The sequence below is a fragment of the Eptesicus fuscus genome, chromosome 12 (assembly GCF_027574615.1).
Source record: "Eptesicus fuscus isolate TK198812 chromosome 12, DD_ASM_mEF_20220401, whole genome shotgun sequence".
NCBI classification, from domain to species: domain Eukaryota; kingdom Metazoa; phylum Chordata; class Mammalia; order Chiroptera; family Vespertilionidae; genus Eptesicus; species Eptesicus fuscus.
The window spans coordinates 56,253,942-56,269,404 of NC_072484.1; positions in this window are offsets into that span (position 1 = coordinate 56,253,942).

Here is a 15,463-nt window from a genome sequence, read left to right on the forward strand (position 1 = left end):
AATTTGTGAACAAATTAATGTACTTTAATAATTTTGGTGAAAGATTATACTTACGTATTTTCATATTTTCCTTGATTTCTATCAATGTAACATACTAAATAAGATTAAATTTTATTACTTTTAAAGTAAGATTTGTTTATTTTAAAATTTTTGGTAATCCTCACCAGAGGCTATTTTTTCCTTTGAGTTTTTAGAGAGCATGGAAGTGGGGTGGGGGAGAGAGAGAGAGAGAGAGAGAGAGAGAGAGAGAGACATAGACATCAATATGGGAGAGACACGTAGATTGGTTGCCTCCTGCACACGCCCCTACCGGGCCAGTGATGGAACCTGCAACCCAGGTTCATGGCCTTGACTGGGAATCAAACTCTTGACCTTCCCATGTGTGGGCCAATTCTCTAACCACTTAGCAACACTGCCCAGGACAGATCTTATTTTCTCATGAAGAAACTTGTTCATTGAAATACCTTCAATCACTTATACCAGTGGTCAGCAAACTCATTAGTCAACAGAGCCAAATATCAACAGTACAACGATTGAAACTTAAACTTCTTCTAATGCCACTTCTTCAAAATAGACTCGCCCAGGCCATGGTATTTTGTGGAAGAGCCACACTCAAGGGGCCAAAGAGCTGCATGTGGCTTATGAGCCGCAGTTTGCCGACCACTGACTTATACCATTACTGATAAGATAAGTTTAACAGTAATCATATAACATTTAAAAATATATAAAGTATACAGTTATATCCAATTACTAGTAAATCGAGTAATTATTTTAAAAGTAATTTTAAAAGCAAAGTAATTAAGTTTTCTATGTATGAGTTAGAATGTCATTTCCAAAACCTGTAGCTATCTTAAATTCTTGTAATAATAGTAAATTGAATTAGTTAATGGCTAAGCATTTGATACTTAGTTTCTAAGTTCTATTTCTGAATATAGATACACTAATTACTAAATATAGTAATAGGTTTATACATATTTGCTCTTTTCTATATATGAGTATTTGGAACATGTTCAATGTATTCATTTTTGTAAAGTGACATGTGTGAATTTGCTAGTTTTCTAAATGCTTGTGTATGAAAGTTTTCAATTATTGTCTTTTTAGTTACTTCTTAAAGTATGTTACAATTACTTAAACTATAATTAGCCTGCATGTTTGAGTCCAAAATCAATACTGACAGGACATAACCATATTCTCAGGTAGGTCGATGAGATCTTATTTTGCAGGGAATCAGAGAATAAGTTTGTCCTAATTAAACCACCAATTTTTTCTAGAGTATGAAAGATCATAGTGAGGACAAAGCTATTTGTTCCAAGTTTTAAAAGATAATGAAAGAAGGGAATTTAATTTTCTTTGGTTTAGTAACAAACATTTCCTATTTCACCAAAATGATTTTCTCTGCATAAAATTAACTTTTAAATGTTTTGATTTTTTTAAAAAAGGTTCCTTGGTTGTGAGGGCTAATATTCCTTATAATCACATAATGGCTTCTATGTTTTATGTTTAAATAACACTTTAATTAAATAGATTATTAATATTGATCCTATTTTAATTAAGTAACTGAGTCTCATTTGGTAATTCCTTTTTGTTATTGTTGTTTGTTTTTGTTTTTATTTTATTTTTATTGAATTTATTGGGGCAATACTGGTTAATATAATTATTCAGGTTGCAGGTGCACAATTCCACAACACATCATTTATACACTGTATTGTGTGTTCGCCAACCCCACTCAAGTCTCTATCTATCACCATTTATCCCCCTGAACCCTCATCCACCTTCTCCATCCTACTCTCCATGTCCACAAGTTTTCTCTCTCTCTCTTTTTCTTTTGCTCCATCACTCTTTTGAGTTCCCAGGACTGGTCCCTAAAATCAGAAAAAATTATTCAGAATGTCTATTATACCTGAAAATGTCTTTGAGAGTTCTCAGAAGTTCCCTGGAAAATCATACAGATTTCCTAAAAGCAGGATGCTAGAAATAATATGTATTCTGGGCATGCTCCACATTTCATAATGAGTTCAACACTATTGTAATATGTGTATGTGAAAAGTTGTCAATTCTCAAGACGTTCATTCAGCCGACTGTAAACTAATTTTGTGTAGATAAGATATTATACAAAGTGTATTATTTTCTTCAATTGGAATATTTGAAAATACATGAGTACACTCATAAGAGGTTTCTACTTAAAAACAAAAACTATGGTGCAGTGCTGCAGAGAGAGAAAAAGGATGCAGGGAGGTATCAGAAGTCCAAGAGACATTCGGCCTCTCAAATTCCCCAGGGCCCTTTCGCTGAGCACACAGGGCCGGCTGAATCTCTGGCTTGCCTGTGAGCAGTCTTGGTTTTAGGAGAGATCACTGAAGAGCTCTTGGGTGACTTTTTTTATATGCATATATTTTTTATTGATTTGAGAGAGAGAGAGGTGAGAGAGGATCACCCATGGGTTGCCTCCCTCATGTGCCCCTAAAGGGGATTGAACCTGCAACCTGGGCATGTGTTCTGACATGGGATTGAACCGGCCATATTTAGGTGTACAGGCCAAAGCGCCAACCAACTAAGCTACATAAGAGGCCAGGGCTTGCGTGACTTTTTAGGTAGTTAAGCAAGACTTATCAAACCTTTTAGGCTAGTTGTACATTATCAATAAAGAAACTAAATAGGGTTGCCAGGGAGTTTGGAGCCTTAAACTGGATACCAGAAGTTCCACTACTCTTATCTTGCCTAAGATGAAAAACAAAACAAAACACTAGATATCCTGGCATCCTCAGAAATAAAAGAGATAAAGGAAGAACTTTTCCAAGACAGCTATAAATTGAACTTATCTCCACATAAAATATTATTAATATAAATATTTGTGATTGCATGTTTTTTGGAAAGGCCATAGAGATTTGGTTTAGTTTTTACCCTAAGGGCAACTATTGTTTGAACCCTTATGAAATAGCCATACCTTGTATCCCAATAAGAAACTTTAATTTCCTCCATTATCATACTGTGAGTTTACTTAATAAAATAACTGCAGTCATTCACTCTCAAATGGGCATCTCCTTCACTCTGATGCTTGCTGAAGTCTCTGCCATAAGTAACAGGCTAGATGTTTTTGTCTTTAACAAAGGTGCACAATTTCAGAGCTTCATGTACTAGCTATTCTGCACTACACATACATGAGTGCTGACCTCCAAGCGACATCATTCAAACAACTTTCTGATTGTATCAGTAGATCAAGTTAGGATTCCAGGGTTCCTTTCAATCCTAAAGCAGACAAGCTTAATGAATGGACACTTCGGGCTCAAGATTGAGCAGAATAAAAATTACTTAAACTGAACTGAATGGATTGAAAGAAGTCTTATTGTGCTTATTCAAAATAGTGTGATTTTTAAAAATGATTTATTGTTATACATACATAAAGAGGACATCTGTTTCTTCTTCAGCTATCTCTAAACTTTAATTTACTAGATTCTGTTTTTGCAAAATAAAAGGAAACAATTTTATTGGTATCTAATTCTCACTGACATTCCTGGCAGAATTTAGAAACAAATACTTTGATTCAGTCTCTTTAGGTTTTTTAAAAAATATACTTTTATTGATTTCAGAGAGGAAGGGAGAGGGAGAAAGAGATAGAAACATTAATGATGAATCATTGATCGGCTGCCTCCTGCATACCCCATACTGGGGATCGAGCCAGCAACTTGAGCATGTGCCCTGACCAGGAATCGAACTGTGATCTCCTGGTTCATAGGTACTCTTTCCCACTGGGTGCTGACGGTGGGGTCCTTCTGATACCTCAAGAAAAAGATTTTTTTTTCTGAGTCTCACATGATAGGATCAGTTCCCTGACTTTCCAAAGTTCCATTCCCATAATAAGTGTAGTTGGGGTTTCAGTAAAGCTAAAAGCAAATTCAGTGTCCAGAGTTTCTGTTCCATGTTGCAACTGGGTCCGGTTCAGCATCAGGCTAGTTGCAGTCCAGTGTGCCGCGCCAGCACAGCCAAGGGTTCGGCGAGCCTGAGGGAGGGCTGGTGAAGGATGAAGAAAAGACAGACAAAGAGAATAAGCTGGGTCTAGGTGGATCTTCCGTGCCTGGCTGAGGCCACAGAACAGATTCAGACTGCAAGTTGAGCCTTTATTTTATAGTCAGAGGTAAACAAGGTAATTTACAATGTTCTTGTAAGTTTCACTTGTTTTGGCAGCATTTGCTGCACCTCCCACAGCCCATTAGCTACCCAGGAAAGATCTAGGGAGCAGTCACAAGATCATGCTTAATTATGCTAAGAGGGCTGTGCCCTCCAAGCTGGGACTCGTTTGTGGCTTTGCCAGCAGGTCAGTCCAAGGCTTAACCCTATAACTGATCCCTACAGTTCAGTAGTCCATTGTGTGGGGGGAGGTCCACAAGGCATGGGCTATTTGAGTGAATGTCAGAAAGCAGGAGTGAGACAGCCCTGCAAGCAGGAGTCTAGCACAACATACCAGGAGAGCCAACTTCTTTACGTAGGGAATTAAATATCCCAAATTTCCTTGCCCTTGCAGTGGTCATGCCCATTCTGACCAATGACCTGTTCCCAGGTGTGACTGATAGACAAGTACCTTCCCAATGTCACCCCAACTTTACAGCACATTCTCCTCCCTGTCCAGTCACTTCCCCCCCGTGGGGAATAGACCAGTGGCTCCCTGGGGAGTGTAAAGATTTAGCTTCCTGGTGAAGCTGCCCAAATGACATGCCTGTAATATTTGGCCTCTTTACTCCTTCCCTGTTATTAATAATTAGCTTAATTACAAAGGTATCAGTTTTAGAGACCATGGAAAAGCATTAATGCCCCAAGAACACCTCCAGAATTTGATGATTGATTTGAGGTTTACATTTTGACGTTGATTCATATTATTAGATAATTATTCCATGTTAACATTTTCAGTTATGTTAAAATAGAAATGCTCCTGAAAAATATTACACTACACTTTTAACCTTATTAATCATTTGCACTTCACTTTAGGGTAGATACATTTATAATATTCATTTTGATAACACAATATATGAAATAGGTAGGAAAAATGAAATTTCTTGATTCCTTATTGGAATCTAGGGATGAAAAAAACTTGGAATACCAATAACAAATTGATTTTGCTTCTAAAAATTGGAAAAATTAGCACCAGTTAACAAAATTCAGGTCCCCTGTGTCTTAAAGTTAGGCTAGAACACCTATGATCTCAGAGACTGGGAACTGTTTATTGGATTCCTAGGATATTTTAAAGTATTTTCATGTTAAATAACCAGAATGTATGATTTCAATTGCAGATTTTCTTCTCTCTTTGCAACTTAATGACCCTATGAGTCACTAAACAGAATGTAAATAACAAAGCTGTTTGCTCCAATGAGTTACTAACCAGATTCCTTTATTCAACCCTCAGAATAAAAGCAAGAAGCAATATTTATTCTACTCATTATGGAATTCCTGGATGAGGTAGAAACAACCTTGGAGAGTGTACAATCAAGGCAAACTGGCAAAGAGTGCTTCTTGTCTTATCAGAGACATAATGGTTCTTCTTTTCCTAGGTCATAAATCAATACGATGTCTCTAGAGGTGTTGTCTACTGATTCTATCAAATGGATAATAGCCATGTACTAGTTCCAAATAGGAGTGCTTAAAGAGAAAATTATTGCATTGCAAATTTTATTTCAGCAACTGTTCCCAAAGTAACTATTAATTTATATGATTTCAAGTCCCTTTTTCTAAATGTTCCTCATCTCTTCCAGTTGATCCTTTTGCTCTTCCTCACTTGTTTAATCTCCTAACTCTTTTGTATTGTATTCTCTTACCTATAGTTCCCTGCTCACCATTCCATAGGCCCAAATATTAACTAATAATTCACATCTTTGGCTTGGCCTCTCTTAATTTTAATTCAGGAAGACTTCCCATATTAGAGGAACAAGTATTTTGTGGACAGTCAATAATATGCTTCTTATTTTTTTAGCATCTATTTGGGGTTTCTAAATTTAAATAGCAATAAGATAAAAAGAAAAGAAAACAAACAAAAACAAAAAAGATTAGTTTGACTCTTTCCTCTACCAATTTTTAAATGGTTGACTAAGAAAATAATCTACCTTTTAACTTTCTCATTTATAAAAATGGTAAAATAACATATATTTCTTGGCCAATGGGGGAGACTCCCTGGTGTTCCCCAACTGTCTACAGTAACTGTATCATTAACACTATTTGGCAAATTAACTTTTAATTTTATGTTCTCTTCTTTTCAATATTTAGTATTTAATTTTACTGGCTGATACGTTTGAAAAATATAGCAAAATAAGTACATATGCTTAATGGAGGTAATACTCATTTCCTACTATTGCTTGCTCATCATTAATTCAGTGAATGTGTTAGAGTAGGCAGTTAGTTAGGTACTAACGAGAGGAGGGAGTTAATGGAACAGCCACCCTGGGGAGTAGCTGGCATCTTTAATGAGGCAAGGGAGAAAACAGTGAGAAATTTTACTTTACTAAGTGCCTGCACAGTAGAAGCCAAAGAATGAAGCAGGAGGAGCCAAGATGGCAACCATAAAAAGAGGAAGACACTAGCCTGGGAAAATAGATTGAATAGGAGAGGGGCACAACATACCCCTGGGAAAAGCCAGGAAAGAGATTGGATAGTTTGAAAGAAAGCCTAATCTTTCCCAAACTCAAGGAAATATATGGGAGCTAGACAATGAACCCAGCGAGTGCCCTCCTTGGGACATGCCCATGCCCTCCCTTCTCTGGAGCATGTATTTTCTTCTTCTTTTTTTCCTAAATTCTAAGGGTCCCCACAAAACTTGCCACCAATGAAGCAGCAAGCAGCGACAAGACAAATAATAACATCATTAATTATAGGTGGCCCTCTGTTATTTATTTTAGTAAGAAACTCTAAGAGGCTTCCTGGTATTTACCATTACATTTCCTATCTTACAAAAGAGTAATATGCAAATTGACCGTACTTCCACCACACCCAAAAGCCATGCCCACCAGCCAATCAGGAGCAAGTATGCAAGTTAACCCAACCAAGATGGCTACAGCCATGGAGAGAGCAGGAGGCTTGGGTTTCCCCGGGAATGGAGGAAGCCAAGTTTCCACAGCCCTAGCCTGCCTTGGCCTCCGCTTAAGGCTACAAAGTTTCAATTACAGAAGATAAATAAATCCCAACAAAAATGGTTGCAGCCACAGAGCGAGCAGGAGGCTTGGCTCCGCTCAAGGCTACAAAGTTTCAATTATAGAAGATAAATAAACCCCAGATACCAGGGCCTCTTCTTGGGTCGCCAGGGGGGTGTGGCCGGCCTGCACACCACCACAGGCCCCTCACCTAGGCTGCCCCATGCCCCAAGGGAACCCCCACCATGATCTGGGACACCCTTCAAGGCAAACAAGCTGGCCCCCACCCGTGCACCAGGCCTCTATCCTAATCTAATAAAAGAGTAATATGCAAATTGACCATCACTCCAACATACAAGATGGCTGCCCCCATGTTGTCAAAGATGGATGCCCCCATGTGGACACAAGATAGCTTCCATAAGATGGCCAGCAGAGGAGGGCAGTTGAGAGGGACCAGGTCTGCAAGGGGTGGCAGTTGTGGGTGATCAGGCAAGCAGGGGAGGGCAGTTGGGAGGGACCAGGCCTGCAAGAGAGGGCAGTTGGGGGTGATCAAGCCTGCAGGGGAGGGCAGTTAGGAGTGACCAGGCCGGCAGAGGAGGGAACATGGGGTCGACTGGGCCTGTAGGGAAGGGCAGTTGGGGGGGACCCAGGTCTGCAAAGGAGAGCAGTTGGGGGGGACCCAGGCCTGCAGGGAAGGGCTGTTAGGGGTGGCCAGGCCAGCATGGGAGGGCAGTTAGGGGCAAACAGGCTGGCAGGGGAGCAGTTAGGCATCAATCAGACTGGCAGGGAAGTGATTAAGGGGTGATCAGGCTGGCAGGCAAAAGTGGTTAGGGGCAATCAGGAAGGTAGGCAGGCAAGCAGTTGCGAGTCAGCAGTCCTGGATTGTGAGAGGGATATCCGACTGTCCATTTAGGCCTGATCCCACCTGGATCGGGCCTAAATGGGCAGTCGGACATCTTTCGAGGGGTCCCAGATTGGAGAGGGTGCAGGCTGGGCTGAGGGACAAACACCGCCATGCACAAATTTTGTGCACCGGGCCTCTAGTAGGGTAATATTATGTCAAATATCATGTGATTAAAATAGAGCACTTGTTTCCAAATTCAGGATATTTGATTTAAAATATCTTAATAATTATGACTTATAATAAAGATGATTTTCTAATTTAATGTAGAAACTGAGATCCTTTTGACAATAAAAATAGATGAAATATCGAGGAGGAATTCCTCAGCTTCATAGAAAATATCTACAAAAACACTAAAGCCAATATCATACTTTATGGTGAGGAATTCAATGCTTTTCCACTAAGATCAGAAACAAGCCACAGATGTCATATTTCACCACTACTATTCAACACCATATTGGAAATCTTAAGTAATGCTTCATTTCAAATTTAAGTCTATTGATATAAAGGAGGGAGATTAAATTAAGAAAATCACAGGGCTGAAATGTAAAATTATTGCAATAAGTAAAAGAATAATTTATTAGTATTTGAAATTGTGTCACGATTAATCAAATATATTTATTACCAAATATTTGCTCAAAATCAATGTTATTTGGATCCTAAAATAGTCACTACAGTGCTTAATTTGACGAAATACTTAACAGAAGAAACCAACAGGGGCCTGGATTTGCACAAGAGCACAACTGAAGTATAAACTATATTGAGATATTTGAAAGTAGAAAATGAGGAAGGAAAGAGAAGGAACTGGAGAGATATTAGATTGTTGACTGATTTTATATTAAAAAATGAGGGAGGAATCTCAGTTCTGGGGTAAGATGGTGAAGACTCATTTTTCCCTGCTTCTTCCCTCAACACACAACTAAATATCCTGTAAATAACTCAATAGATTACCATTTATTCTGAAAGGTGGACTTGAAGAATAACACAGTAGTATTATAACATCTTGGTGAGTTCCCTGAATTTTCTTTTTATTTCTTAAGTGCTTGATCCTGGGCAGCAGAGAGGCCTGAAAACCAGAGCATCTAAGAGATCTAGAAAGTGAAAACAACAAGGCCTACTTTCTCTGGTTTGGAAAGGAAAACAAACCCTGGATGAATTCAGACGGAACCCTGATACCCAATGACAATGGCCTAAAGCAGTGGCAACAGTGGGAACCCACTTATGTGAACTGACCCCTTTATCCCACATGTACTGGCAGCAGTAGTCCAAGCTGTCATCAGCAGCAGCACCCGCCAGCTTGGGGCTTCCAGTGGCAGGACCAGTGTGCTACTCAGACGCTGGGGCTCCTGGCTCTCTATCCAAAAGTAAAGGGTGGGCTCTGGTAGGCACTTTCTTCCCCCTAGCACACAATACAGAGAGGAGAGTGGGAAACCTACTAGAACTCAGCGAAATATCAGAAAAAACACAGGAAGTACTTTTGCTCCTGCTGATCCAGCACACCCCACCTGAAACCTCATAATAACTTAAGGAAAAGCCTTCTACCTCCTTAGACAGTACCAGTAGGAATCCAGCAGGTGTTCAATCAAAACCAGAAAAAATAGCAAGGGCTCAGAAAACTAAATTGTTATTGGACTACAACCACAAAAGTAGACCAGAATTATATGTTAAACCTAAGGAGGGAAACTGCCTGCTACAATAGAGGATTTAAATGGGATCAAGAGTCTCTTAATGTAATGTCTAAAATGTCAAGGTATAATAAAAAAAAAATCACTGGTCATGTCAAAAATCATGAAAATCAGGACTTAAATTAGAAAAGACAACATCAATATTGAGATGAATCAGATGTTGAACATTTTGATAAAGATTTTTAAAGCAGTCTTGGTAAAATTGTTTCAACCAGTAATTATAAAATCTTTTTAAAGAGAAGACAAAAAGTAAAACCCCAGTGAAGAAATAGATGTTATAAAGAAACCAAATGGATATTATAGGACTGTAAAATACAATAACTGAAATAAAAAAAGAAAGCTTGCTGGATAGGCTCAATAGCAAAGTTGAGATTACAGAAGTTAGAATCATGGAATTGACAGGTCAATATAATTTCCTCAATCTTGACAACAGAGAGAAATAGACTTAAAAAGATAAATAGGACCTAGAGACCTGTGAATAACAACAAAAGATCTAACATTTATATGATTAGTGTGCCAAAGGGAGAGGAGAAAGAATGTGGAACTAAAAAAGAAATGTGGCTAAACTTCCCAAAGTGGAAAAAAGACATAAACATAAATATTCATGAAACAGCAAAAAGCAAATAAGTTAATTAGATGCTGTATTTCCTTTATTTTTCAAGAGTTAATGCAAGCTTACTAGGACATAATTTGGATTAATTCAAAGTTGCATCTATCTATCATCTATCTATTTATCTATCTACTAGAGGCCCATTGCAGGAAGATTCCTGCAAGAATAGGGCTTCCTGCGGCCTGAGCAAATCAGAGAAGGGAGCAAAGCCAGCCGAGGCGGACTTCCCTCTCCCCGCCCCCGCTGCCCCTCGCTTTCCCTTCCGCCGCTGCCGCCGCCCCACTTTCTGCTTTCCCTCCCTCTTCCTTCTACACTGTCTTCAATCTTCGCTCCACGCCTGCATATGCAAATTAGCCGCCATATTTGTTGGGTTAATTTGCATACTCACTCTGATTGGCTGGTGGGCATAGTGGAGTGATGGTCAATTTGCATGTTTCTCTTTTATTAGTGTAGATCTGTCATCTATCTCTTTTATTCCAGTGTTTCTCAATGTATGAGCTATTTTCTATTTTAATTAAGATTATTTAAAATTCTCATTAGAAAAACTCAGGTTCCTGGGTGCCACTCAAAACTTACTAAATCAGAATGTCTGGAAGTAGAGCCAAGGAATTAATATATTTTTTAAAAAATTTCCCCTTGTAACTTGTATACATTAAATTTTGCTTTGACAAGAATCAATGAGGAAACCAGGGAGAAGTTTAATGAAAAAGGGCAAGGACAACTCAGGCTGGATTATCAGTGAGAGATAAAAGTTCAAATGCTGTTTTCTTCCTTTTTATTTGAAAATCTTTTATTTTGTATGAACAACTGACAGTCAACTTTCTAATTTACTGTGATGAATGCAGAAAAGAATGTTTAAAGAAGATAAAATGTGTGAGAGGTACATTTTCATTTGGTAATAAGGTCGATCTTAAAGTCAGGTTAAAGGAATGGAAGAAAGTGTCATTTCCATTTCCTATGATAAATTTACTTTCTTGTCCATTAAAAAAAATTCATCCAAAGTTAGTTTCAGCTCATTTTATCTCCATCTGTTTATACTGATTTGTTAAAATTATATATTAAAATGAAGCGAGCACCTCCTGTAAACATCCAAACCCTAACTTCCATTCACTTAATTATATATAGAATTATAGAATCTTTAACATTTCGATTGAAATGTCCTCTATCATTTTGTGAGCTTGTTCTAATTAAATCATCTTCTTTTGCAGAAGATTTCCTTCTATCTGTTTTGCTTTGCATTTACATGAAAATTTTGTTGGCATTTTCCAACTAAAAATAAAATAAAGGAATGACACTTTCATTTTTTGTATATATATAAGTGATAAAATATTTGATATGAAGCCAACATAAGATGATAAATAATTCATATAGTCTATTGGTAATTGGCAATGTGAAATGGGAACCACGTAAATGAAATGTATCTCTTTGCTATCATTTGCTCACTGTAATACATTTTATAGACACTAATGATACACAAACAGTAAAGTTTAATGATGTTTTGAATGCTGATTATACCTAAAAGATGCTTGAAGTCATACAAATATACCAGAAGTCATCACACCGTGAGCTATTTGTTGAAATAAACATTACAGGATGGCTTAAGGTCAATTTAATTAAATATATATATGTGGAAATATTTTTGTAGTTGCATGTATTTAGCTATTGATCAGCTATTTAAATCTGTTTACTTTTCAATATATAACTCCTAGAAAAATAATAAATTGTAGTGTGTCACCAATTAGTGTCACTGTTCCTCAAAGTTAATTAACCTTTGATTCAATCAAAGGTCACACCTGCAAGTTTCTATTTATTGGGAGGGGGTGCTATTTTCCAGCAACTCTAGTGGGATCTTCTAAGCTAGTGTTTAGACAAGGTTTCACTGTTATATCAGAGAGAAGCTAGTCATTAGAGTAAAAGCAGATAAAATATATTCATTAATTAAATAATGGCATTAGAAAAAATGTCACCTTTTTCTTAAACAATTTTGTTTTGAGAGCTTTCATACTGTATTTGAAATTTAGGAAGAGTTTTTGTTTAACAGCAAAATTCCCATTATTATTTCATGGAAAAGCAGATAGCGAATAGATCAGATAGACTGTTTTGGAAAGGCACAGTTGATTATGTCTCGTCCATACCTAGAATATGTTTACTTATCTAGCTGGTCTATGGTAAGTCATAACTTTGTGAAATAAAGATTATTAAATCTCAGCATAGCAAGAAAATATCCATTTTTAATCAGTGAAGTTGAATGATGCTGCTTCACTGAACTGATCTAGGCAGGTTGCTTGTAATACTCAGGGTATTGTCATCCAGCTGCAGTTACACAGTCTGAATAGGAAGTGGGATCTCAAAAGCCTTTTCACCAGATGGGAGATTTTAGTTATTCCTGGCAACCAGATGTCACCAACTTCTCTTTCTGACAAGGCTGTTTACTGATTTTACATGGAGAGTTGATTGTTGCTCTAGCTCATGTTTATTGAGAATTTCAACTCCCAGTTGAACAAAAGGATGCTCACTTACTAACGGCTAGTTAACACAAAGCCAACACTTTTTTTGTGACTCAAGAGAACTGTTCAACTGACTCTCCCCCTATTTCATTAGGAAACTGCCATCACTATGGTGGTTGAGAGAAAGGTGGTGAATATAAAGAGATGAAGGAGGCAGCACCAACTGGTCTTACCTGCTTGACTCTGGAGCCATTATTGAGTCAGCCCAGAATGTGACCCCAACAAATGGTAGACTGGAAGGTGATCTTTCAGTCCATAGTAGCCTTAATACTGGGATCTCCAAGCCTTGGTAGAGAGTCTTTATCAGAAGTACTGATATCCAGTTAAACCGTAGGACTGACCATATGGTTACTCTGAAAGCAGTTCCTCCTGGAGTGGGCTCTGGAATCAGAGCTTCCAGTATTCTCTCAGAGAAACTCTACAACATTCATCCCAAAACTTGTACAGCAACTCTGTCCTTCCACCAACAGAAGAAATTTTATATGGAACCACATGTAAAACAGATCAAAGCAGTGTATTTCAGAAGCTCCGGAACTTCACTCTTATCATTACCTTTTTCAGCTTTGTAGAAGCTCCTCAATACCTTTGTATCCTATTTCCCCAATGCCCCAGCATAAGACCAAAACTGCTTCAAAAACATGTCAGCTGTGCCCTGTCCTAATGCACACTGTACAGTGAACCAGGTGGTCCCCAGCCAGACCACCATGTGTGTCATCAAATCACGTAATCCATGGTCCATGCCCCAAGAAAGAGAAATACCACATGACTTCTTACATTTCTGTATCCACCTACAAAATTGTATCTTATCACACAAATACATGTCTATAATAATAAAAGGGTAATATGCAAATTCAACAAATGGCTGAACAGCAGAATGACTGTCTGGACTACCATGCTATGACATGCATTGGTGCCAGGCCAGCCAAGGCGAGTGTGATGTGATTGGTGGGCTGTGGGGGGGGGGGGGGGGCGCCATCACCCCATGATCATCCTGCAGAGGGAGGCCCAGGCCACACTCTGCAGGACAATCGATTGGGAGGCTCTGTGGAACTGGGGAACCGGGGGTGGGGGGAGTGGCAGCAGACGCAGGCAGTGCCAGGCCAAGGTGGGCGCGGGCGGGATGCAGGGCCATGAAGCCAGGGCTTCGAAGTTGGCAGCTGGGGGAATGAAGGCCTACCCTTGCATAAATTTCATGCATTGGGCCTCTAGTATCCTATCTAATAAACAGGTAATATGCAAATTGACCATCACTCCAACACACAAGATGGCCGCTCCCATGTGAACACAAGATGGTCACCACAAGATGGTCAGCAGGGGAGGGCAGTTGTGGATGATCAGGCTTGTAGAAGAGGGCAGTTGAGGGTGACTGGGCCTGCAGGGGAGGGCAGTTGGGAGGGACCAGGCCTGCAGGGGAGGGCAGTTAGGGGTGACCAGACCTGCAGGGGAGGACAGTTGGGAGGGACCCAGGCCTGCAGGGGAGGGCAGTTGGGGGCAATCGGGCTGGCAGGGGAGCAGTTAGGCATCAATCAGGCTGGCAGGGGATTGGTTAGGGGGTGATCAGGCTGGTAGGCAGAAGCGGTTAGGGGCAATCAGGCAGGCAGGCAGGCAAGCGGTTGGGAGCCAGTAGTCCTGGATTGTGAGAGGGCCTAAACGGGCAGTCGGACATCCCTTGAGGGGCCCCAGATTGGAAAGGGTGCAGGCTGGGTTGAGGGACACCCTCCCCCATGCATGAATTTTGTGCACTGGGCCTCTAGTTATACATAATCACAGAAAATAAAAGCCTGTTTCATTGTTAGACTACAGGGCATCTATTGGTTTCCTAGCTTCATTCCCTCCCTCACTATATATGTACATTTCAATATGCCCTCAGGGAACAAATAGTTTAATTATCTGTAACAAATTTAACACATTTGTATGAAAATGGATTTAAAATCAAAAGCCTTGCAGAAGAATGAGCATGGTAGCCTTAACATAATTAGATAGCAAAAGTGCTTCAGGTGGTCACCACCATATGAAGGCTGTGGGGTCAACCAGATCTCGGTTTGCTTCTTGGTTTTGTTACTGACTAGGAAGTTACTAAATTTCTCTATGCTTTGGCTTCTCATGTATGAAGCAGAGAACATAAATAGTAACTATACATAGGGCTGTAATGAGAATTGCATGAGATATGCATGTGAAGCCCTTAGTATAATTTCTAACATATATTAAGTACTTAAATATTTGCTATTTCAATTATTACTGAAATTACTTTTAATATTCATAATCCAATCATAATTTCTCAATTTATAGGCTGAGTAACTGTATTAATTTCCTAACACTACTGTAACAAATAACCACAAATGTAGTGACTTAGAACAACAAACATTTTATTCTTTTCCTTTCTGAACTCAGAGTCTAAACTCAGTCTGATGGGACTAAATTCCAGGTGTCCTCAGGGCTGATTCCTTTTGGAGACTCTAGGGGAGAAACTATTTCCTTGACTTTTTTACCTTCTAGAAGCTGACTACATTTTTTAGCTGGTGGTTACTTTCTTCATCTCGAAAGCCAGAAGTGTAACATCCTCCACCTTAATCTCTACCTCTGTCTCTGTAGCTTTCTTTCTCTGTCTCCTTTTGATGTCACATTACCTTCTCTGTCTTTGACCTTTGTGC